The sequence below is a fragment of the Myotis davidii genome, unplaced genomic scaffold (assembly GCF_000327345.1).
Source record: "Myotis davidii unplaced genomic scaffold, ASM32734v1 scaffold59, whole genome shotgun sequence".
Classification (NCBI taxonomy): domain Eukaryota; kingdom Metazoa; phylum Chordata; class Mammalia; order Chiroptera; family Vespertilionidae; genus Myotis; species Myotis davidii.
In genome coordinates, this window is record NW_006293001.1 from 854,549 (window position 1) to 878,959 (window position 24,411).

At 37.6% G+C, this 24,411-nt stretch overlaps 1 protein-coding gene and 1 pseudogene across 14 annotated transcripts in view; one reads left to right on the plus strand and one right to left on the minus strand.

The window, feature by feature from the left end:
* BAZ2B (bromodomain adjacent to zinc finger domain 2B) overlaps positions 1-24,411 on the minus strand; it is a 319,669-nt gene that overhangs the window by 235,998 nt on the left and 59,260 nt on the right. For 13 of the 14 annotated variants that reach the window (XM_015565731.1, XM_006766465.2, XM_015565735.1 and 10 more), the window contains exon 6: positions 16,705-17,064. The gene's annotated coding sequence lies outside the window, so the exon portion shown is untranslated. Of the gene's footprint in view, positions 1-16,704; positions 17,550-24,411 lie in introns of those variants that run through there. The other variant, XM_006766453.2, reaches the window with a different exon arrangement.
* LOC102757817 lies at positions 5,838-6,878 on the plus strand (annotated as a pseudogene).

The following is a 24,411-nucleotide window of genomic DNA, read 5'->3' on the forward strand; positions in this document are numbered from 1 at the left end:
AATTATGTATAATAGATACATATCTATCAACAAGTAAATCTAAAAATCAAGTGAATAAATAATCTGATGAACAGAATAAACTGGTGAATATAATACAATCAGGGGCATAGAAAGGGAGTGGATTGACAACTCTCAGGGGGAAAGGAGTGCTTGGGTTGTGGGAAGAGACTGGAAAAAAATCGTACATCTATGGTTGAGGACAGTGGGAGGGGGATAAGGGCAGAGGGTGGGGTGGGAACCGGGTGGAGGGAAGCTATGGGGGGGAAAAGAAGAATAACTGTAATAATCTGAACAATAAAGATTTAATTTTTTAAAAAAAGAAACAACCAATAAATGCATAAATAAGTGGAACAATGAGTTGATGTTTTTCTCTTACCTCTCTAAAATCCATAAAGCAATAAAAAATAAAATTAGTTAAAATATACAAATTAAAATGAAGTTATTCCTATTAAGAAGAAAATTTGAAAAACAAACATTCCTAGAATCCAGTGGCAGAAGTATAAAATGGTACAATCCCTTCTGAAAAGCTTTTCTGGTTATATGAAGAAAACCTTAATATCTGAAAAAGAGAGCATCCATCTGCATTATCAAACTCAAAAAAAAACACACCAAAAAGAGCCAAAACCAGTGGTTGGAATGCCATCATCAAAAAAGAAGCCAGGGAAAAGAACAATATTATAACAAGACTGATTCCACAAACATACACCCCAAGGTACTAAACGGTACAGATTTTAGGAAATAAATGAGAATATTACATAACATCCCATCCCATAACCTGCAGAACTGAAGTTTAGGAACATGGAAGGCTTATAAGAGAAGTGGGGATCACAAAGCTTGCGAGCCATATTCACATAGCAAAAAACATCAAGGGCTACCTTTAGCCTCATTTTTTTAATTTCTCTCAACCTATTATTAGGGTTGAAAAGGAGCCAGCTTTGCAGGTGATGATCAAATTTGACTAAGCAGACATAAGTAAGCACTGACTCACCATACAAAACTCATAATCCACAGTATTACAGGGTGGCCATTTCCCAATCCCCCCCGCCCCCCTGGCAAAACACACACACACACACACACACACACACACACACATCTGCCAGTATGCCAAGCTCTGCATGAAACATGGGAACTGCCTACATCAAAGGCTGATCTTCAAACATAAAATCACAGGTATACTCATAAGACAGACCTCAAGAGATTCAGAGAAAAAGTTTTAGGAGAGAACATTTTCGATCTCTATGTATGTTGCCCAGTTCACCATGTTGTTTACCTCAAATATTAAAAACCAGCAACATCTAAGTATTTTGCTAGAAGAAGCAGAAGCAAAACAACAAAATATTGACAATAGTTTAAAAAGTTGGCCACCAGTTATCTACTTCAACATTCCTTATAATAGAGATTTTACTAGTAGAGTATACAAATGGAAATGTGTTATAGATAACAAATGTTGACGGGCAATTGGGCCTTAACATGTGCATTAAAGAACAATTTTACTAGCAAAAAAAAAAAAGGAAAAAATCACATGTCAAACAAAAATGGAAAATGTTTTAAAATCTCAATAACACCCATGGACACAGACAATAGGTTGGTAAAGGTCTGGGTGGGGGGTTGGGGCAGGTAGAAGGGAAAAAAGGGGAACATATGTAATACTTTCACCAATAAAGATTTAATAATAATCCTATATAATAAAAGCCTAATATGCAAATCGACCGAATGGCAGAACAACCAATGGAATGACTGGTTGCTATGACGTGCACTGACATAGGGGGCACACGTTCAATGCAAGAGCTTCCCCAAGCCCGCAGGTCCCAGGCCAGCCAAGGTGGGTGCCAGCGGGGGGCTCCCCAATTGCCCCACTGGTGGTGCTGGCGGGGCAATTGGAACAGGGCTGGCGAGCAGGTAGCAACAGGCCAGCCAAGGCAGGTGCTAGTGGGGGCCCCCCCAATCACCCCACTGGTCACCCCGCAGAGGCAGGCAACCAGTGGTGGCGGCGGGGGCCAGGGCCAGTGACCAGGTGGTGTTAGGCTGGCCAAGGGAGGTACCAGCAGAGCCCCCCTGATCGTCCCACCAGTCACCCCACAGATCAGACCTGATTGCTGACCAAGCCTAGGGACCCTACCCGTGCATGAATTTCATGCACCCAGCCTCTAGTAAAATATAAAATCTAAATAACTGGGCAAGTTAATTTTCACATGTCTGTAAATAAAGAAGTATTAAAATACAAAATAGCCTGGCCGGTGTAGCTCAGTGGTTGAGTATCGAACTATGAACCAGGGGGTCATGGTTTGATTCCCAGTCAGGGCACATGCCAGCACTGTGGGCTCAATCCCCAGTAGGGAGTATGCAGGAGGCAGTTGACCTATGATTCTCTCTCATCACTGATGTTTCTATCTCTCTTTTCCTCTCCCTTCCTCTCTGAAATAAAATATATATATATGTATATATATTTAAAGTGGTCTTTTAAAAATGCAAAATAATTATAGTAAATGTAATACAAGTATATCATTAATACTTAAAAGAACTTGTAAATATTATATATATACACTAAGATTTCAGTGCAATAACAGGCAAATGTCAAAGAGAAATACAACAGGTTAAGATACTGACAAAAATGCTCACTCTAGTCACATAAATGCAGATTAAATAAGGTACAACTTTTCACAATGGAAATAGCAAGAACTAAAAATGATGCATATACCCAATGCAATGAAGGTATAGTAAAATAGGTGCAGTTATATATTGCTAGAGAGATATAAACTCATATAATTCTTTCAAAAGCCAAGTTCATAATACATACATTAAGAACCTTAAATTATCCCAAGCCTGTGACCTAATAATTGTATTTCTGAGAATTTATCCCATGAAATAATGCAAACAACAACAAATAAAAGCATTATGCATAAAAATGTTCATAGAAACATTATTTATAAAAGTAGGAAGGAGAGAATCTATCAATATGCACATGTTGCACTATTAGCATTATATTGGGACAGAGAGAAGAGGCAAATAACCGTGTGGTGAGGAAGAGGGTTGGAAGGATTTCACAAAAGTAACTCTTCACAATAGTATTCAAAAATAAGCAGATTTTACCAAGAAAAAAGAAGGAAAATATGAATTGTATACAGAGTACATCAGGTGCAAAATCATAGCATCATGAAATTCTATATTCAAGTATGGCATATCTGTAATATGTTTAGAACATGCTGCTTCCTATCTCCCAATGGTTTTCAGAAACTGATGTTTTCCAGTGGTACAAACACACACAGGACAATAAACACAAATATAAAATATTAGGCTAGCTGGATGTGATTATTCATCTATGTATAATTTGATATACCAGGAGGCATGTAAAAGGCTTTTAAAAAACAGATGGGAGTTTGTCTTAAGCTAAACTCATCATGAGGTTGTATGATGTATTAGAAAAAACTTCTAACTACTGACAAGTGGTAAGCCACAGCCTATCTCTCTAGTTCTCACTTACATCATCTTAAAAGGAGAAAATAAGTGTTCAACTACATCAAATTATTGTTATAGTCATGTGAAATAGATTTGAACATAAGGTAATACAATCTCCTACCTCCACAAACTAGCTCAACCTCATTCCTTTAAATTATTATGTACCTGATATTTATCCCTCTGCCCATACACATTGCTACTAGTCTAGTCATTACCAACTGACACCAATTTCTACAATAAACACTGGTCTTTCTTTCCATTTAACAGATTTCTTCCAAATCTATCTTTCTAAAACACTTTTTAATCATGTCACAACTCTGCTTAAAAAACTATTAGCTAACCCAAATTTCCCTTTCTAACTTTCTCATTATTTTCAAACAAATTTTAGGTAGGTTTCCCTCCATCCATTTCTTTGTTCAGATTGCCATTCTAAGATAAAGTATCTACAACCTCCTTTAAAGCCCAATGGAAATTGAACCCCTTTAATTCCAACCATTTTTCCCCTTTACATTTAGAAATATCAATAGCAATACTTAAGCATATGAACTATCCTGAACCATGCTACCTTCACATACAGTATAAACTCATATTATTGGGGGTAGGGGAGTGTGGGTAATATCTAGTAGGTAGGTTGTATTAAAATATAGTAAATATTAACTTTGACACGGACCACACTAGAGATGAATATACTGTTTCTCAATAAGTCCAGATAAGTCCAACACAACCACTCTGACCACTAGCATTAAAACGAGTATCATTTACTGAGCTCCAGATACTCATAGCTGGCCTGCCATTAGGAGCTATGATACACAAAAAATATTTATATTAAGACCTAAAAGCCACATTTACTGTAACACACTCACACTGCAAGAGCTACTGAGGAACAGAAAGCACCTGATTCATGTATCCCACCTAGACCAGAAGTTCACTGAGAAAATGATGGCCATTAAAATTGTCTTTTCTTCCCCACCCCCAGTTATTTTCCTAACAAAAATAATTGAATTTCCGTAAGTTAAACTCACAAAAGACAAGACTTGACTCTATGTACAGACTTTCTCTCTAAATAAATTACAAACTCCTTGAGCATATTACAGGCCATACATTTTATTCTGGACACCCTGAACTATTTCCAGTTATTAAGATAGATGCTGACCTGATTCTTGTTTCTCAATTTAGTGATCAATTTATTTAACTAATCACCACTGCCTAATATAAGATTATTAGCACATCACAATAGTCCTAAACATGAGAAACTAATAAGCATTTTTTATTTGTTTCTCTGGGTAACTACAGGATTATTTTTAGCTCACTTGTGAAGAGCTGAGATTACAAATACAGAAGCAAACATGCCAGATACATGTAATTAATTTAGTTGGTACCTCTGGACTTCAGCTGCAACATATCAAATGCTACCTACTTAGAATAAAATATTTGCAATGAGTCGCAAAAAATGACCTAGTTCAAAAGGTGTCTCACATTAAGATGAAAAAGGTCAAATTCAAGGTACTATATGTCATAGCACACTTCATTAAAAAACAAACAAAACCCAGTAAACTCTAGTCACTTTCTAGTTGGCTTTTTTTTTTCTTCTTCCTGAGCATGGCTTCCTCCTACCCTCCCATTTCACACATAGTACAAAAGCACTTACACATTCTTTAAACAAATTCTTTTATGAGTTTTGGCAAGTACAACTATGAACAGACTTTCTGGAGAGGGAAGGGGAAGGAGAGCTTTTACCTAACCTGCCAAAGTTACTACATGTTCTCTTCCTGGACCAACTGTTTACTGTTTACACAGCCCTTCCCTAACCCTTTAACTGCCGACTTTAAATCCCCAAGGTCTGATTATAAATAAGAGTTATTTTTTCAACAAGCTTGCAGAAAATATTAATGGCAATGCACAGGAATTCAATGTTATGACACAGACCACAATGAAGGAAATCTTTTTTTTTTTTTAATTCTTACTGATTTTAGAGAGAGAAATATGGGTGTGAGAGGTACGTCGATCTATTGCCTCTGCTACATGCCCCCACTGGGAATCAAACCCCCAACATAGGTACCTGCCCTGTCCAGGAATGAAACCCTCGACCTTCCAGTGACCTTCCAGTGCACTGGACGCTGTGGACACTGTTCCAACCGAGTCATGCTTGCCAGGGCAATGGAGAATATCTTGATACTCAATTACATAACAATGCTCCACTCCACTTAACCTCATTTAAAAGCCTTCCTTGAAATGGTTTATCCTGTTTGTTGTTCCTACCCACCTCCTAACAACACTTCCATTAGCTCTGAAGTAGCCCCTCTTTTAAAATAGAGATCTGACCCACAACCTGTCAGTTACTGTTGCCTCACAGACCTATTGCTTTCAGTATGCTACACTAACAAGCCATAAAAGGAGAAACTGGGGGAAGCCTTGTGGAGGTCAGAGTAGAAGCAGGTGTGAGTGGGTCCGGCAGAAGGAGACATGGCTGCCAAAGTATTTGCATCCATCAGCAAGTTTGGCCTGGCCTTAGCCATTGCGGGAGGCGTGGCGAACTCGGTCATGTATAATGTGGATGCTGGGCACAGAGCTGTCATCTTTGACCGGTTCCGTGGAGTGCAGGACATCGTGGTGGGGGAAGGGACTCACTTTCTCATCCCTTGGGTACAGACACCGATTATCTTTGACTGCCGCTCTCAACCCCGCAACGTGCCAGTCATCACTGGTAGCAAAGATTTACAGAATGTCAACATCACCCTGCGTATCCTTTTCCGTCCGGTCGCTAGCCAGCTTCCCCGCATCTTCACCAGCATCGGAGAGGGCTATGCCGAGAGCGTGCTGCCCTCCATCACCACAGAGATCCTCAAGTCAGTGGTGGCTCGCTTTGACGCTGAAGAACTCATCACCCAGAGAGAGCTGGTCTCCAGACAGATGAGCGACGACCTGACGGAGCGCGCCGCGGCCTTCGGGCTCCTCCTGGATGACGTGTCCTTGACGCATCTGACCTTTGGGAAGGAGTTCACAGAAGCAGTAGAAGCCAAACAGGTGGCCCAGCAGGAAGCGGAGAGGGCCAGATTTGTAGTGGAAAAGGCCGAGCAGCAGAAGGAGGCAGCCATCATCTCTGCTGAGGGCGATGCCAAAGCCGCTGCACTGATCGCAAACTCGCTTGCTACTGCGGGCGATGGCCTGATCGAGCTGCGCAAGCTGGAAGCCACCGAGGACATCGCCTACCAGCTCTCCGGCTCTCGGAACATCACCTACCTGCCGACTCCCCCAGTGAGGCCTGCCCTGCCCGCACCTGCTCCGCCCCGTGGTCACAGCCCTGAGGATTCTTTACATTGTGTTCCTTCTGCCCCTACCCCAGAATCACTGTGAAATTTCATCATTGGCTTAAAGTGAAGGAAATAAAAGTAAAATCACTTCAGACCTCTAAAAAAAAACAAAACACACATCATCCTAAGACTTACAGACTGCTCCCTGATTTCAGATCCTCAAAATGAGCTTTCCTGTTTTTTTTTGCCACCATAATGGTTTATGTTAATAATCTTTTTTACAAGCAGTTTCAAAGTATGTTTCAACCATCCTATATAATTAAAGGCCAATATGCAGATCAACCAAACGATGGAACAACTGATCGCTATGATGCGCACTGACCACTATGGGGCAGACGCTCAATGCAGGAGCTGCCCCCTGGTGGTCAGTGTGCTCCCCTTGGCCAGAGGCCCTGAGCCGGGCTCATGGCTGGCGAGCACAGTCCCAGTGGCCCCAGCCTCTCCTGTCTCCATGGCAGTGCTAAGGATGTCCAACTGCCAGATGTCCAACGGGAGCCAGCCTAAGCCATCAGTTGGACATCCCCTGAGGGCTCCCAGACTGCGAAAGGGCGCAAGCCAGGCTGAGGGACCCCCCTGAGTACATGAATTTCATGCACCAGGCCTCTAGTGTCATCATAGAAACCGGAAAAGATGTAAGTATGGCTTCTCTCTAAACTCAGACACAAAATAGCCTTCTATTTCCACCTTTTACTTACCTCAAACTCATCATCATACAAGATAAGAAAAAATGATTATGTAAAAATTTTAAGGTTTTCTTCTAAACATTTCTTGCAAGCAAATGTTCATCACAATATTGCAAATAAGGAAAGTAAAACCAATTTCATTATCTTAGTACAGCAATAATAAAGTTAGGTAAAGACTAACCACTGAAAATAAGACCTTGTACATTTATGTTTGAATTTTTTTTATCTTTCCTTGTCATACTCTCTATTTTTAGTGTGATTTCTATTATTAGTGAAATTCAGGACTAATGTAATTACAAGTTATTGTCGGTCTTCATTCATCCAAAGGAACTAAAAAAGAGTAGAAGAATTTTTTGAGTCAGTTATCAAATCCCCTTGGAAATTGAGAAAAGGGGAAAGCAAGTTGATATTCTCCCTGCTCAATGTTGTTAGCAGATATGACCACACGTTCAAGAAAAACCATTTATAAAAGCACAGGAAAAGAACGAAGTAGGAAATAGTTCTGGTAATGCCATGTGAAACACAATATTTTGAGTAACTTTGACCAAAAAGGGCAGTTTTGTCTATTTTAACCTGCCTTTACAAACAACACCTATCATTGAAACTGATTACCCCACCTTTTCTAGAGAAAGCTACGCAATCAATTGTGAAAGCTATGGAGAAAAAAGAAGTTCCATAACATTTTCTTTTCTTTATAGGAGAAGTGTGGAACAGGGTGACCTTTAAAAGGTTGCAGAACCTCAACCACTCCCAGTGCCCAGTGCTTTATTTGTCATATAGGAGACTCATGGTGTCCTTTTTTGGATCTCTGAATATTCAGTTTACTCATTCTTCTTGGTATAATTCAATGCTACTTAAACCAAAGAGCCTTTCTAATGATCCCAACCAGTAGTTATCTCTGCCCTATTCTGAGCTTCCACAAATTTTAATCCACAGCTCTCCAAGATGATGTTTGAAGACAGCATTGTTTTAACATGACGAATGAAGGGAGCTGCCCCCAGCCCCTTTTCCCCTTTTATTATACTAAAACAATGAGTATACCAAATACCTGTGATTCTCCTGTGGTTGTCTTTAGTTAGTCGATTCATTTCTTAAGTAATGGCTAAATTGTCTACTGTTTTATTGGATTACTAGTATTTTTAAAATTGAGTCCATTACCTCATATTTCTTTTTTATATAAATACTAGGCCTTTCCTTCCCTTGGCTGCTGGCACCAGTTTTCCTCTGGCACCCAGGACCCAGGCCTTCGCTCTGGCTGGGCTCCAGCCAGAGCCGCCCCCACGCCCCCACAGCCATCAGGCCTCACGGCTCGGCTGATCCCGGGGGTGGGAAGCCTCGTGGCTCCGCTGATCCCCAAAACCTTCATTTTGGTGAAAATATAAGGTCTTCTGTCCATCTGATTTATCAAGTGGGAAAGGGAGGGAAATTAGATTTATTTGAATTTTACTCCCTTTTATTTCCATAGCTTATTCTGTGATGAGATGCTAAAGAGCAGGGAAACAGCTGAAGGGACAATAGTCAAAAGGAGAGAAAAAAAGGGCATAGAATAATTCACAAAATGACTAATTTAACCTCAAATAATGGCAAGTTAACTATATATATAGTTATTACCCTACACAACTCAAAACTAAAATGTACCATGTCGTCCTTTAATAACCTTTGAATTTATTATTTAGAAAAAAGAATCACATTTAACTTTTTTCTCCTCCCGCTCTTCTCACTGAAAGCTTGAAATGTGGAAGGTATTTTCCTCTGCAGGAAACTATCATAGCACAACTAGTTTACACATTATCATCTAAATACTGTAAGACCACAGTTGTGCTTAATATTCCAGATATGACCCAGAACAGAAGAGACCTCATTAGATTCCTTCTAAAAAATTAGTTATCTTTCTAGTTTTATGTTTAGCATTATCCTAATCCAATTATAATGTCTTGATTTTCCTTCCCATTTTGCCTTACAGCACTCATAAACTAAAAGTAGTCACTTTTCTGCATATTGGATGAAACTGTTTTATAGGCTAATCAATTACAGTTTCCTAAAACTACACATAACTATAAAATATAATATTTTCAAATCAAAGATAATTCAGTTATTTATCTGTGATCAAAGTCATAAAACATAATTTTCCAAAAATTATAACAGTTGTATAATCTAGATTTGTTTGGTTTGGGCCAAGATCAGATACATGATGGGTAATATATTAATGACCTTTTACACTTGGTTCCTTCAAAGCTTCTTCATTTTATTCAGCATTTAGTTTAAATTAAATATTTTAAATTGAAGCTGTTCTATGTTGCAAACACAGCTAAAATGAAGAGCTTCTGTGGCAGCAGTGACCAGATTTTAAATGCAGGTAGATCAATAAAAAAAAAAAAATCCACCAAGCACAGGCTCCATATGTGAGTGGAATGGTTTATAATAGCTTGCAAATGACTATGTGCTTGCTGTAACCAGCTGTTCTTAAATTATGAATATGCAACCACTTCATGTTAAAGCCAAATCCCTGCCCTATTTCTACAGAGAAATCCCAGTAGTTTTGCTTGTTCTCCATGTTAGCTCTGTTAAGGATACAAATAGCAGTAAGCTTCGGAACAAATAGGACCAAACTATTGGCATTTCATGCACTGGGTCCATTATCACAGCAGGGGATGTCAATCATTGGGACATTCCTCTAACAGCTCAGGCAATATGACAATGATCTTGTAGGGGGGAAAAAAAATCAAAATCTCTGCAGCATACTCAAAGTCCTGACAACCTAATGCTTTCTTACTTCAGCCAATCAGATTGTCAAACCTGACCTACTAGAAGACTTGCATCAAGCTTGAAACATTCAAAAACATCAATCATAAAAACAAAGACAGGACATTGAATTATACAGTATTAACCTCCAGGGTTTGCATACAAAGACCTTAGATTTATTTATGTCCCAGTGAGTTAAGAGCTTCAGTACACCGTTCTTTACACCAAACTGACTGCCAATTTGATGAACCTCTCTGCCCTCACCAGGAGTGCACCGTCTTTGATTAATGAGTGCATGCTTGTGGAAAGTGTTAAGAGGAGAAAACAGGAAAACACACACAATTATGTCCACATATAGCTTAAGTACCAATACAACCACCACCTTCCAAACAAATGCTCCTTTTTCCTTATGTACACATGCATACATGTGAACAAACCAAATTAGTAAGGGTTCTTATCTATACATCACCTTCATTATTAGTATCATTTCTAACACAATTTTTATTTTGAATGAAAAGCATTCAAAAACCTAAGTACAGGTCAAATTTCATATATTATAAAAATAACTACTGTTAAACCTCACCCAAGGATATTTTTTTTTCCATTGATTTTTCAGAGGATGGGAGGGAGGGAGAGAGGGAGAGAGAGACATCCCGCACTAGCACGACTGGGACGGGGATCGAAGCCTGTAACGCAGTGGATCTCAACCTTCCTAATGCCGTGTCCCTTTAATACAGTTCCTCATGTTGTGGTGACCTCCAATTTCATTGCTACAAACTGAACATAATTAAAGCATAGTGATTAATCACAAAAACAATATGTAATTATATATGTGTTTTCCGATGGTCTTAGGCGACCCCTGTGAAAGGGTCGTTCGACCCCCAAAGAGTTGAGAACCGCTGCTATAATGGAAGTACCTCCCTTGATGGGAACCAAACCCGGGAGCTTTCAGTCCTTGGGCCAATACTCTAACCACTGAGAAAAACCTGCTAGGTCTACACGTAACTATTTTAAAAAACAAGTTGAAAACTCCCTATCTTGTACAGTAATTTTTGAAATATGCCTCATATTCTTTAAAAAACCTATTCATTTTGAAAACTCAATGTTTAACTTACAAATATAAGGACTATTAAATATTTTATATCTCAAACTGTATTGATTTGTCATAAATCATATAGCATTCAAAATTGATTTAAAAGTCATGAAAATTCATTTTATTTTTCTTTCAGCAAAGATGTCAATATTTTATAACTCCATATGTAACTGTAAATTAATTAAATATATTTATTGCCCAAAATGTCAAAGTTAATATAAATTAAAATACTTATAAATTAAAGTTTTAAGCTTTTTTTGACTCTTGTGATTAGAACTGCCTTCCTTTAAGAAACCCAATGAAGAAAAATTCCTACTTAAATTACGGGATACTAAAAGTAAGCTAAGCATTCAGATCTCTTTAAAAATTTTTTCATTTACTATATAACTCAATTTCACACAATTTAACTTGAGACTATCTGCATTGATACAAATATGTTATGAGTAAATGTATTTCTTAAAAATTTTATCACAGGCTAAGGTAATGATTTTCTTTTTAAGAAACTATGTGGCTGTTATATAGAAAGGTGGAGAAAGCATATTACCTCAATATAAATCTTAACTTTAGTCGTAGTAATGTATGATCTATAAACTTACGATTTCAGGAAACTATAATCCTGGAATCACTCAACAGTGTATGGTAAGTGTTTAAAATGTATTTATATTGTATAGTAAGTCTTTTAATGGGATTTAACTCAGCAAATTATATAATTCTAATCATCAATTTTACACTTTAAGTATTTTAAAAGCAAACTATTTTATCTGAAATATAAATTTTATGCTCTGAAAATCTGTTTAAATGTATAATGTATTTAAAGATTTAAAAATTAAAAGTCAATAAGTATTAGGACTAGAAAAATCTCTTAACAGTAATAAACTACATTATATCTTTAAACTTATCATCCTAAAGTCTTCTTGCAGAAAAGTTCATTTTTTTTCCTGTTGGGATTATCACTGTTTTTCCTCTTTCCTTCTTCATATCTCTTCTCCCACCAAGAAGAAAAAGGCAGCAAATAATCAGAAAAAATAGAGCATAAGCGCCAAAAGAATGACCATTTTAGTACCACAGTTTGACAGTTGGAACTATCAAAAAAAGTTATTAGTGAAAGAAATACATGATTTCAATTTTTTAAATAATTAAATGACAATTCTTTAATAATATCTTCATTACTTTATAAAGAAAATTAAACACAAAGCAGCCCATTTCCTCAACAATTCTTTTCTGAATATCTTCTGCAACAAAAGTTTAAACAGCCGAAACTGGTTTGGCTCAGTGGATGGAGCTTCGGTCTGCGGACTGGGGGGTCCCAGGTTCGATTCCGGTCAGGGGCATGTACCTGGGTTGTGGGCACTTCCCCAGTGGGGGATGTGCAGGAGGCGGCTGATTGATGTTTCTCTCTCATCGATGTTTCTGGCTCTCTATCTCTCTCTCTTCCTCTCTGTAAAAATTCAGTAAAATATATTTTAAAAAAAAGTTTAAACAAATATTTAATCAAATTACTAAATATTTGTTAAATAAAGCACAATATTTTTAAAACCTCATGGTATGAAATATTTAACTTTATAATTTAAAAATCTCATAAAATACCTAACTAGGTAATTTAAAGAGTACCTCAGGATATCAAGTACATTAAATGTCATTAAACGTTGATGACACAATTTTATCTAGGAGTCAAAATCACCACATTACTTAGTTTGTGATAAATCATATCTTCTTTTGGTAGTTCTAGCAAGGACTAGGTAAAAAAAACAAAAATTCAAATAACAACTTAAAATCTCTTTCTTTGAGAAATCTTTAAATCTAAAAGTAATCAAATTCTAATACATACTTTCACTAATTCAAGGAGATGAGACAGAAAAAACATGAACTTTCAAGCAACTGTGATATCCTACATCTTGTATAGTAACACAAAAGTAGCAACAAAGACATTAACAATTGCAGTTCAAGCTGGGAGTGACTGTTCTGTTTCAATTCAATGACACCACTAATGGCTTCTTAGCAGCTCCATGAAATCAACCAGCTGTCAAGTTGATGCATCAGAAGGAACAGTTATGCACTCCCATAAGAAAAAGCAACACATCAGGATGTTGGGCAAAACATCTGCTCCTTTACAGTGCAGTTCTTATAAACATGCAAACAAAGAAATAGGAGAAAGGGCAACAGTTCTAAAATTCCAAGGTTTCCATTACAGTCATATGAATTTTAAATAAATGGTTCATAAAAATAAAAACAAATTTCTGCCAAGTTGGATACTTTAAATTATTCCCTATCTTTTGAAAATGCTAGTTATAACTACTCAGATTCTTCTGAGGCAAAAACTACATTAAAAAAAAATCTTTACATTTTAAAAATTGAGTGAACTATATTCACCAAGTAAAATCATTATCATGTTATGCACAAAACTCAAATATTAATACTAAAATATATTCTTCATTTAATAAGTACTTAGTAAATTATGTCAACAATAAGTCTAATAAGTGCATTTCCAAGACTGAATAGTCTAAAAATATTTTTCTGTAGTGTTTGAAAGACTTAAATGTGTTATACTTCAATATTAGTTTAACATATGAGAACAGTAAAGATATTATTCTCTGGATTTTAAAATATGTACCTACTTCTCTCCAAACCATTACATGATTACAACAGTATTAAGTTCTCATAAATAACTTCCTATGTTTAAAACATACAATTTGATTTCCTAAAAATATAAACTTATTTGTCATCATAGGCTTAAAATAATTTTACATTTAACCATTCATTTCCAACATTTGTAAAATCTTACTTTTTTCTATCTGATATAAGTGCCTCGATGTTGCCCAAATTATTGATTATGCAGCACAGTGACAATGTGTATAGTGTTTACAATAGGTATGAGACATCAAATATATTTAACTACCATTTTCTTAAACTGCTTATCCTCTGTTGCTTGCCATTTGTAATCTGCCAAATCTTCTAGTCCTTTGTTGCATATATAATTTAGAACCATCTGTTCTATGTGCTTATAACTATTTAAACATTTTTACCTACCTACAATCCACATAAATGGCAGACATTCACTTCAGTCAAGCTTTCTATATAGCATTTTACATAAAGCAAATTCCTAGATAAAAAGCATAACAGATAACACCAAAGAAGACTGCTACAGAGATAAAACATACCACATACAAGTTTTTATGTCTTAGACAAACCTTTTCATGTATTCAGAATTGTTTCTATTATTTTTTTTAGTTAATTGTAGTCAATGTTTTTCCCCAACCCAGACAAAGAGAATGCAAATTAAATACAGACAGTTTCATGTCCTTGTTAGAAGAGAAGTAAATATGCTGACTGCAAATGACTACAGGAGACAGAATTCCACTTTCCCATTCAATTTACAGTGCCTCTTATTTATATACCAGTCAGTGTATCATTAAGTTTGATCATGTGACCAACTGAACTTTTGTGAGGTGAAAAACTATTTTAGACAAGCAACTTTAAACAACACTGGTTTTTATTGTTTATCTTTTCATAATGGCTGTCAGCGCTTATAGTTTGAGGTTATAAAATATATTTTAAAATCAATTCTGTATTTTAAATACTAACCACATTTTCACCAGTCGTTTGACTTAATATCTGCTACTAAATTTTAAAAGGATCCAGTATCTCCAAGAATTTTCAATGGTTATATATTTTCAAAATATAAACACATATGTATAAAACAGAGTAATTACAAAAGGGAATCTAGGTAATCTAAAATAAGTGTACCTAAATATTAACCAAATTGTTTAAAGAAAATTCCACAGCAGAGTGAGGTAAATTAAAAAGGGAATACGCAGATTAAAAATAACATTTGAAACCCTCAAAGAATAAAAAGCACGTAGACAAAAAAAAAGCTAGGTGAATATCAACTGACCCTATAAAACTTTATACCATTTTTTTTGCACAATTTTCCACCTGTTACCAGATCATACAATGTGTAGACATTGAGGTTCATTTTTGAGAACAGAACACAAAAATAAACAGTACAACTTATCCTTAATCTTACACGGTCCTTTAAATGGGACAAATACCCAATAAAGTTTACATGACGTCACTGAGCCCCTGAACATTCCCTAAACTTTGAGTCTTATCCAGACACACTTTTTGCCTTTCTACGGCTTCTTCCCCTTCCTCAAAAATAAAAAAAAGAGAGAGACTTGGGAATAAAAATTGCCCAAGATGGCGAAACGCTTGTTGTTTAGAGGGCAGAGGGAAAAAAATGGAGGATATTGTAATATACACAAAGGGATAAATTTCCACAACTCGGCCAAGGGCTGCAGCTGCTTCTCCCTTTACAAGGAAGCAACACACAAAAGATAAAGACGCAGAGCCAGAAAAGAAGGGAAAATCGCCCGACAGCAGGGCCAGCTCTGCCTCTCCCAGCATTTCCTTCCTCCCCAAGTCCCAATTCTGGGGTTCGTGGAACTACTCTAAGGGGAGGGGAGCCGCGAAAGGGAACGGGGGGAGGGGGCACGAAGATGAAAAGAGCGAAGAAGAGTTGAGAGCTGGCGGCGGCTCCCGGGGAGAACAGCTCCGAGAGACATTACTGTGGGAACAGCTAGGCTCCTCTAGCCCCGCGTGTGCCGACAAATAGACCTTCCAGGTATTTCCCCAGTTCCACCTGCCCCCCACCCCCACCCCGGCTCGTTTCTGTCAACTCCAGAGCTCCCGGCTACACCGGGAAGAGCCAGAGGCCCGAATTGGGGGGTGGCAGGCGCAGCTTATCGGTCCTGCAGGAAAGTGGGGGCGGAGGCAAAAAGGGCAGCAGTAGGCGGACAGGGTGGGGGTGGGGGGAACCTCGCAACTACCCGGGCGAGAAGGGGGGCAGTGGATATTCCCGGGCTGGAAAAGCGATCTCCACAAGGCCAGAGATTGTTGTTTTTTACGAAGCAAAACTGTTGGCGGCGACCTGAGCGCTGGGAGCCGAAGGAAGGAAGAAAGAGACGCCAGCCGGGCGGCCGAGCGGGGCGGCCCGCACAAAGGAGGCGGACTCGCGGCCACAGCTGCCCGCGCCGGGGAGGCACGGCCCGCGGCCCTGCTGGACCGAAGTCCCGCACCGGCAGCCAGGAATAAAGTTTACGTTCTCCTGAGACCGCACCCCCCCTCCTCCCACCCAGGACCGCGCATCTCCGCGTCCTGCTCCCCCAAACTCCACTCGGGACCCCGAGCACCACCCCAGCCTCGCAGCCAGCACAACAAAGAGACACACCGACCGGCGAGCGTAAACAGCCGCGGCGGCGGGGCGAGCAGGGCGGGCAGGGCGAGCGCCTCGAGGTAGCGACTCCGGAGTCTCCCCCGCTCGCCGGAGCATAGTTTCTCCTTTTCTGTTTCAACCAGCCTTACAACATTGGGAATTTTCATTTTCACCCACGCCCCTCTTACCCGAGGATTTTTAACTCACCTTTACTTTCGAACTGAGTTGCAGTGGATGGGATTTTTGTCTTCCCCGGATGGTTGAAGGTTACGATTTTTGTTTTTTTGGAAAGCCCAACACCTCCTTATTCCTGTGATTATTTTTGCAAGAAAAGTAGAGAGTTGGAGTGGAGGTGAGACTGGTGATCGGGAAAGCCCTGGACTCCCTCCTGCTCCGTCTTCCGCCTCGCTCTCTCTGATTAGTTCCTATCCAGCAGCAGATTGAAGCAGGAGATGATTCTTCTCAAGGTTTGTTCAGCAGCTTCACTTCTAGGCGAAGGCTTCATGAACCAAGTGACGTCAACCAACAAGGCTTCTCTCTCTCTCCTCTCTCTAACAATGAAAGTTGCTGTTAACAAGGGAAAAAAGAGAGAGAATTGTTTATACCATTTCACTTCCAATAATAAATGACCTATCAGCTCCTAAAGGAGCCAAAGGAGGGAGGGGGTTGCTTCTTCCTCCCAAGGATACTGTAGCTTTAAGTTTGCACTGTTCCTGGTCCCAGGAAAAAGTTAGGAAACTTCATGTTTTGTTTTGCTTTGCTTTTAAAAGCAGAGAGGACAGAAAATGAGATCGAAAACGGAATTTTTCAAAAACGTAAACTGGAGAATAGGGAACATAGATTAACCATTTCCACCTAAACTTTTTTGTCCGTAACTCAGAATTCGGTTGAAGTCCACAAGCCAACTAAATTAATATGCCAAGAATTCGTGGGTGTTTGGAAATCAAAATAAAATAAAAAGAAGGACGCAAGATTGTCCCGGGATTAAACGCTACTGCCCTAAAACGGGCAAGTTAAACTGTCTGTAATGTTTATGCATGGAGTTAAAATTTAAATAAAACATTTTAAAATAGTAAACCGTTTTAAATTTATAAATTAAAACTGTAAAAGGTAATCTCAGTAGTAGCTCCCTCCCCCCTCCCAATTTCTGAGAGGTTAAAGGGGGGATAGCTAATTGTAGAAATTGAACACTTGTAAAAATATCAAATCAAGTAAGACTGGTAGCCCATTGCTCCATCTTTAAACTACACACGAGGCATGCTATTTGTCTACTCCAAAAATCTCTTCCAACTTTGTTTTTTACCCTACTATTTTTCACAATTCCAACATCCTGAAATCAGTAAAGTTAAAGGTAAAGTACAGCACATTCTCTCTTTCTGCACACACTCCATCGTTTCTTAAAATTGATTTTAAAAGAAGTCTTTACCTTGGTAATGCTCTATTACCCAATATGATAAATAATTTTTAAAATTTTCATTGAGGTGTTTTTCCCCCCAAAGCACATTAAAGTCTCCAAATTCATATAATTAAAAAAAACGCATAATTTAATTTTCAGGATGAAGAGCAAGGGAAAGGCAAGCTTTAGAAGAATAATTTGACTATATATATTTATACATATATATATGGATAAATGTATCTTAAAAGACGCTATTGTTTTATGTTTCCTCTTCAGCCACTGGCTGTGAGTTTAATTGTGCTGGAGGATCTTCATTAGTATTAACACATGGGGAGATTTCACAAAGCTGCTTCATTAGGGGGAAAAAAAGAAAGCTTGGCAGACTAGGTCTTTTTGCATGCACTGAGAATGTCAGCCTTACCTCGGTCATTTGTAACATAATAAGTGCAAGTACAATGATTGCAATGCTGAAGCACTGGGGGAAGGGTGGAAATCCTGCCTGTCTAATAGGGATATCTGAAAAGAAGGCTGCTCATTACATAGTAAAATATATGCTAAAAATTAGTGAAGATGATGGCTCAGGAGACTGATGCTAAATAAATTAATGTGCTGATATGTTTTTAATTATTATTTTTGTAGTAGTTTATTTCATTCTCAGGATTCACATTGAGCAGCAAAGCTTGTGCTAGCACTTATTGATTTTTTTCCCCTGCCACATTCCCGGAATACAGATTTTAATCATTTCACTACACCACACTCAGTAATTTCATTAAAAACTGGAACCTTCCATCCCAGAAAAGCATTTAATTTCAATGACATACAATTTCTCTCTTAGCAGAAAACTGTCTGTACAGTAAAAGCTGGCCTAAGGTTCAAATGCATAATTTAATCCTGAGTTTTCCATGCTCTGCATTCCTTTGAAGCTATAATTTGAGTAACTACCTAATAACTATAATAAGGACAATAATTTCCTTTAATATATTATTAACTCATATTTAATTAACTCAGAGGCCAAGCTCTGTACATGTATGGCTGGGTCAACAGTTCTACAATTTCAAAATTTACTAATATTGTTCCAGAAAAAAATATAGATTAAAATATAAGAGTAAATATTAGCATTTAGATATTCTATAGAAACTAACATGCAAAAAAGTTCATGCATGTTTATATATTAGAGGTCATTACTCATATAAACAGTATTTTAAAACAATTGGAAGTAAACAAGGACTTCCCTAATATTTCTATATGTAAAGTATTATAATAATATTTCAGCAATCCCTTTCTGATAGTTTATGCAATCACTAGCATAATTGTTAAAAACATTCAATTTTAAAAGGATAAAAAAGGGCTAGATTCAAGTCTCAATTTTCATAAAGAATTCCTTTAAAACATTTTTTGAAATAACGTTAAATGGCATATTTGAATAGCTTGAATAACTAAGAATGTATCTTTTTAAAAAATTTGAATCTATTGGGGTGATATTAGTTAATAAAACCATAAGGTTTCAAGTGGGCAACTCTATATAACACATCATCTGCAAACTGCATTATGCACTCACCACCCAAAATCAAGTCTCTTTCCACCACCATTTATTCCCCCCTTTGCCCTCTTCCACAAGGATATATCTTTTATTTGAATATTCTTTAAATTATACTGCAAAGCATGGTTCAATTTTTGGTTCAAATAATATTTTGAAATAATATTGGACTTAAAGATGGCACATTAGTTTCCCAAACAATTGGTTTTATGAGGACATTTAATTTACATTGCCTGGTTTTTAAAGAAGAAACCTCTGGGGAAAATATGTGACATAATAAAATTCACTTGTTAATTTAATGTTTAGATATACAGCTAAGAAATAGAAAAAATGGTACACATGTAATGAAAGGGGTTAACTCATATGCAACTTATATTTTAAAAAAAAACACTCCTAAAAGAATAAAAAAACAAAAACAAAAAAAACTCCTACCATTCTACTAGGTAATTTTAGACCACAGTTCAAAAAGTTTTTTAAACAGTATGTACATATATTTTCAAGTTGAAGCCACAAACAAAACAAAGTTGCCTTTTCCTTGGTTAAATGATGAAGGAACTTAAAAGCGTCCTCAAAATGTTGGTATTAAAAGTGGTGATAGTGAAGAACTTGATTTTAGTGTCTTTAAAATATTTTTAAACCATTTTTTTATCATCATCAAGGGCTACTTATACAGTTTGGAAAATATTTTTGCAACATTCTCAAAGATGAAATGCAGTTCAATGTAAATCAATGAATTAAAAAAATAATTGGCAAATGAAAAAGTCACATAGATTGATATTTAAAATTCATAAGATGAATTCCTATATTTGAATAAAATAAAGCTTCAGTTTTTATACTAAAATATATCAAATAATTTGGTAATTAATTTTCCTAATCTATACTTTTAAAACTGTCTTTTAAAAAGAATGGTATACTAGAAATTTAAAACTGAATTATTCCAATATTTGATACCCTCTTACTAAGAAGTTGTGCTTAATTCTTTTTTAATATGATTCCTTCCCTTTTTTCATGTTATCACATTTGATTGTCTGAGAGATTACAACATAGTCATAGAGTTGAGGGGGGGAAAAAACAAAATAATTACTATCGTTATAAAACAACTTGGCTCCCACAGCACTTAATCTTCTGCCTACAATCACCATTTAAATTAGTACTTCATCATGTACAGAATTGTAAAAGAATTAAATGATCAAACAGATCCTTTCCAATATTACTGGTAATTGTATGATGTACACCTATCCCACAGACTAATTGTGCCACCACTAAAGACTCAATTGTTGCACTTTCTTCTTTAAAGCAGCATCTATTTTAGGACCAAGACAGAAGTTCATAAATAGGTAGATATAAAAGTAAAGATGGATATCTCCCTTATCACGATAGGTATTGCACATGAACCTTCAAAGAGTAAGGGATTGCCCTGAACAGAGAACAAAGTCTAGGAAGGCTGACTACAAAAAGTCCAAAGAATGAGAGTTCTAAATAGGAGAACAAGCTGGCCACTGCCATGTCTTATTTCTGTTTCATTGGTACAGACTAATGAAGCTTTATTTGTTTGTATTCACTGAACAAACATTTGAGTGCTTGCTATATCCTGTGCACTCTGCTAGAGGCTGGAAAACATGAAAAGCTCACAGTCTGGTTGATGTTGAAAGTGTGAAATTCCTGGGAGATTAAAGACTTACATAAATCACATTATAAAGATACAAATAATAAAGTTTTGCTAGAATACAGAGGATGGGGCAACAAATTCTGACATAGTCTTAAAAAAAAAGCTTTATCAAAGAGATGCCTTTTGAACTGCATCTCAAATACTGAAAGCTTACGGGCAGGAGGAGGGGTTGGATTCTAAATGAAAAAAAAACAAAACACAAAAAACCAAAACTAAGTTTAAATACAAAGTGCCACTAGGTCTGGTATCCATCCACTTGCGAGAAATTCAGTTGTAACAATAATATTCGATGCGAGCTATGAAATAATAGGGTGAAGGAGGAAAAGGAGGCCAGAGGCTGTACCATTGATGGTAAAGTGGTTGAATTTACCTTGAGAGCCAACTAAGGTCAGCAAAGGAGTGACATGATCGACCTTGTTTTCAGGGAACAATAACTGTGAAGCCAGTGCAGATGACAGACTGTATGGTGAAGAAACTGCTTAAGAGTGCATATGAAATATGGTAAAAGACAGTGGCTATGGGGATTTAAAGCCAGATTTTTTTTATGTAAAGTGTAGATTTGGTGGCCAACTGAAAACAGAGTAAAGGGAGAGGAAGAACTGAATGAAGACTACAGAGATTTCTGGCTTAGGGAATTGGGCACACTGGAGTCATTAAGGAAGGTCTAAGATACATAAGGGAAAACAAATCATAAAATAGTCTGGAAATAGAACATTATGCTTTGTAAGTCATTTTATTTTTAATATTAATATTCTTGATTAAGGTATTACATATGTCTCCTTTTCACCCATTGCCCCCTGCCCCAGCACATGCCCCTGTGTCTGTGTCCATTGGTTATGCTTATATGCATGCACACAAGCCCTTTGGTTAACCTCTAACCGCCTCCCCCAATACTCCCCTGCCTTCCCTCTGAGGTTTAATAGTCTGTTAGATGCTTCTGTCTCTGGTTCTATTTTTGTTCATCAGTTTATGTTGTTCATTATATTCCACAAATGAGTGAGATCATGTGATATTTATCTTTCTCCAACTGGCTTATTTAGCTTAGCATAATGCTCTCCAGGTCCATGCTGTTGTGAATGGTAGGAGTTCCTTCCGTTTTACAGCAGCATAGTATTCCATTATGTATACCTGTGGAGAGCCAATATAGGGTTAAGCCTTGGACTGACCTGTTGGCAAAGTCACAAACAGGTATTCCGAGTCTTAAACAACCCAATCCATGAGGTGGCCGCTGATTTACATGTGCTATCATTTAAAAAATAAAAAAGGGGGAATTTGCCGGAAGCCGGTCCATCCTTGCTGCTTGACACAGTCACTGCAGGGAAGAAACATCTGCACAACATATGTTTCAAGGGACCTGGGGTATATGGCACACTGTTCTTAATATGTTTGCTCCCCTTCTTAGCGCTATGTGTTTTAACCAAGGTCTCCTCTCTGGGAAAGGTTGCTTCCCAGATGGGGATTTTTCCCTGGAGTTAGGGATTAACAGGATTAAGAAAGGGAATCAGTAAAATCCCTAAACTAAGTGCCAGGCGGGTAGTTAATCACTTTAACTATGAACAACCTTGGAATAAAGATAACAAACGCCCTAACCTTTGGAATAGAATGGACAGGATTAAAATCAACTGGTATAAATACAGATGTAACAGGAGAAAAAAAAAGGGACAACCTCGCTATGCTGATCAACTGAACACTGTCTCCATGTGATTCCTTCTTCGCCGACTCCGTCCACACCTTTGGGAACCCCTAGACTTGCTGGGGCAGGACCCCAACATATACCACAGTTTTGTAATCCACTCATCTGCTGGTGGGCACTGAGGCTATTTCCAAATCTTACTTATGGTAAATAGGGGTACATATATCCTTTCTGATTTCTTGGGGTATATTCCAGAAGTGGGATTATTGGATCAAATGGCAGTTCCATTTTTAATTTTTTGAGGCAACTCCATGCTGTTCTCCACAGTGGTTGTACCAGTCTGCATTCCCAGCAGCAGTGCAAGAGGGTTCCTTTTTCTCTGCATCCTCCCCAGCACTTGTTGTTTGTTGATTTGTTGATGATAGCCATTCTTACAGGTGTGAGATGGTACCTCACTCTCGTTTTTGCATCTCTCGGGTAATTGGTGACTTGGAGCATGTTTTCTTGGCCTTCTGTATGTCCTCTTTCAAAAAGTGTCTATTTAGGGTAATAGACTCTAAATAGATACTTTTGATTTGATTGTTTATCTTCCTTTGGTTAAGGTGTCACATATAGAAATTTTTTGGTATTTGCAACCATAATAAAACAAAGACTTATATTTTTGATATTTATCTATTTAAATGCCATTTAACAAAGAAAAATAAACCAAAAAAATGAGTTCGCATGTCACTTCTGACACGCGTGTCATAGGTTCGCCATCACTGCCTAAGGAGCTGTCTCGGTAAAGATATTGCTAGGACATATGTCTGATATTTTGCTGCCTGTGGATTCCTCTAATATTTTTATGGTTTCCCGCCTTATGTTTAAGTCCCTTATCCATTTTGATTTTCTTTTTGTGTATGGTATAAGTTGGTGGTCTAGTTTCATATTTTTGCATGTATCTGTCCAATTTTCCCAACACCATTTATTGAAGAGACTGTCTTGACTCCATTGTACATTCTTGCCTACTTTGTCAAATATTAATTGAGTATAGTGCCTTGGGTCAATTTCTGGATTATCTGTTCTGTTCCATTGGTCAATATGTCTGTTCTGCCAGTACCAGGCAGTTTTGAGGACAGTGGTTTGGTAATATAGCTTGATATCTGGTATTGAAATCCCTCCTATTTTGTTCTTCTTTCTCAGGATTTCTACAGCTATTCAGGGTCTTTTTTTTTATTACTTATGAATTTTGGGAGAGTTTGTTCTAGGTCTGTGAAATAAACCGTTGGTATTTTAATGGGGAATGCATTGAATCTATAGATTGCTTTGGGCGTTATGGGCATTTTAATGAAGTTGATTCTACCAATCCATGAACACGATATATTCTTCCATTTGTTTATGTCTTCTTGCAACGTCCTATAGTTTTCTGAGTAGAGATCTCTTACCTCCTTAGTTAAGTTTATTCCTAGGTATCTTAATTTTTTTGTTGCGATGGTAAATGGGATTGTAATCTCTCTTTCTGTGAATTCACTATCCTTTTATAATCCTATATAATAAAAGGCTAATATACAAATTGACCGAATGGCAGACCAGACGCTATGATGCGCACTGACAAACAGGGGGAAGACGCGCAATGCAGGAGCTGCCCTCTGGTGGTCAGTACACTCCCACAGGGGGAGCACTGCTCAGCCCAAGCCACC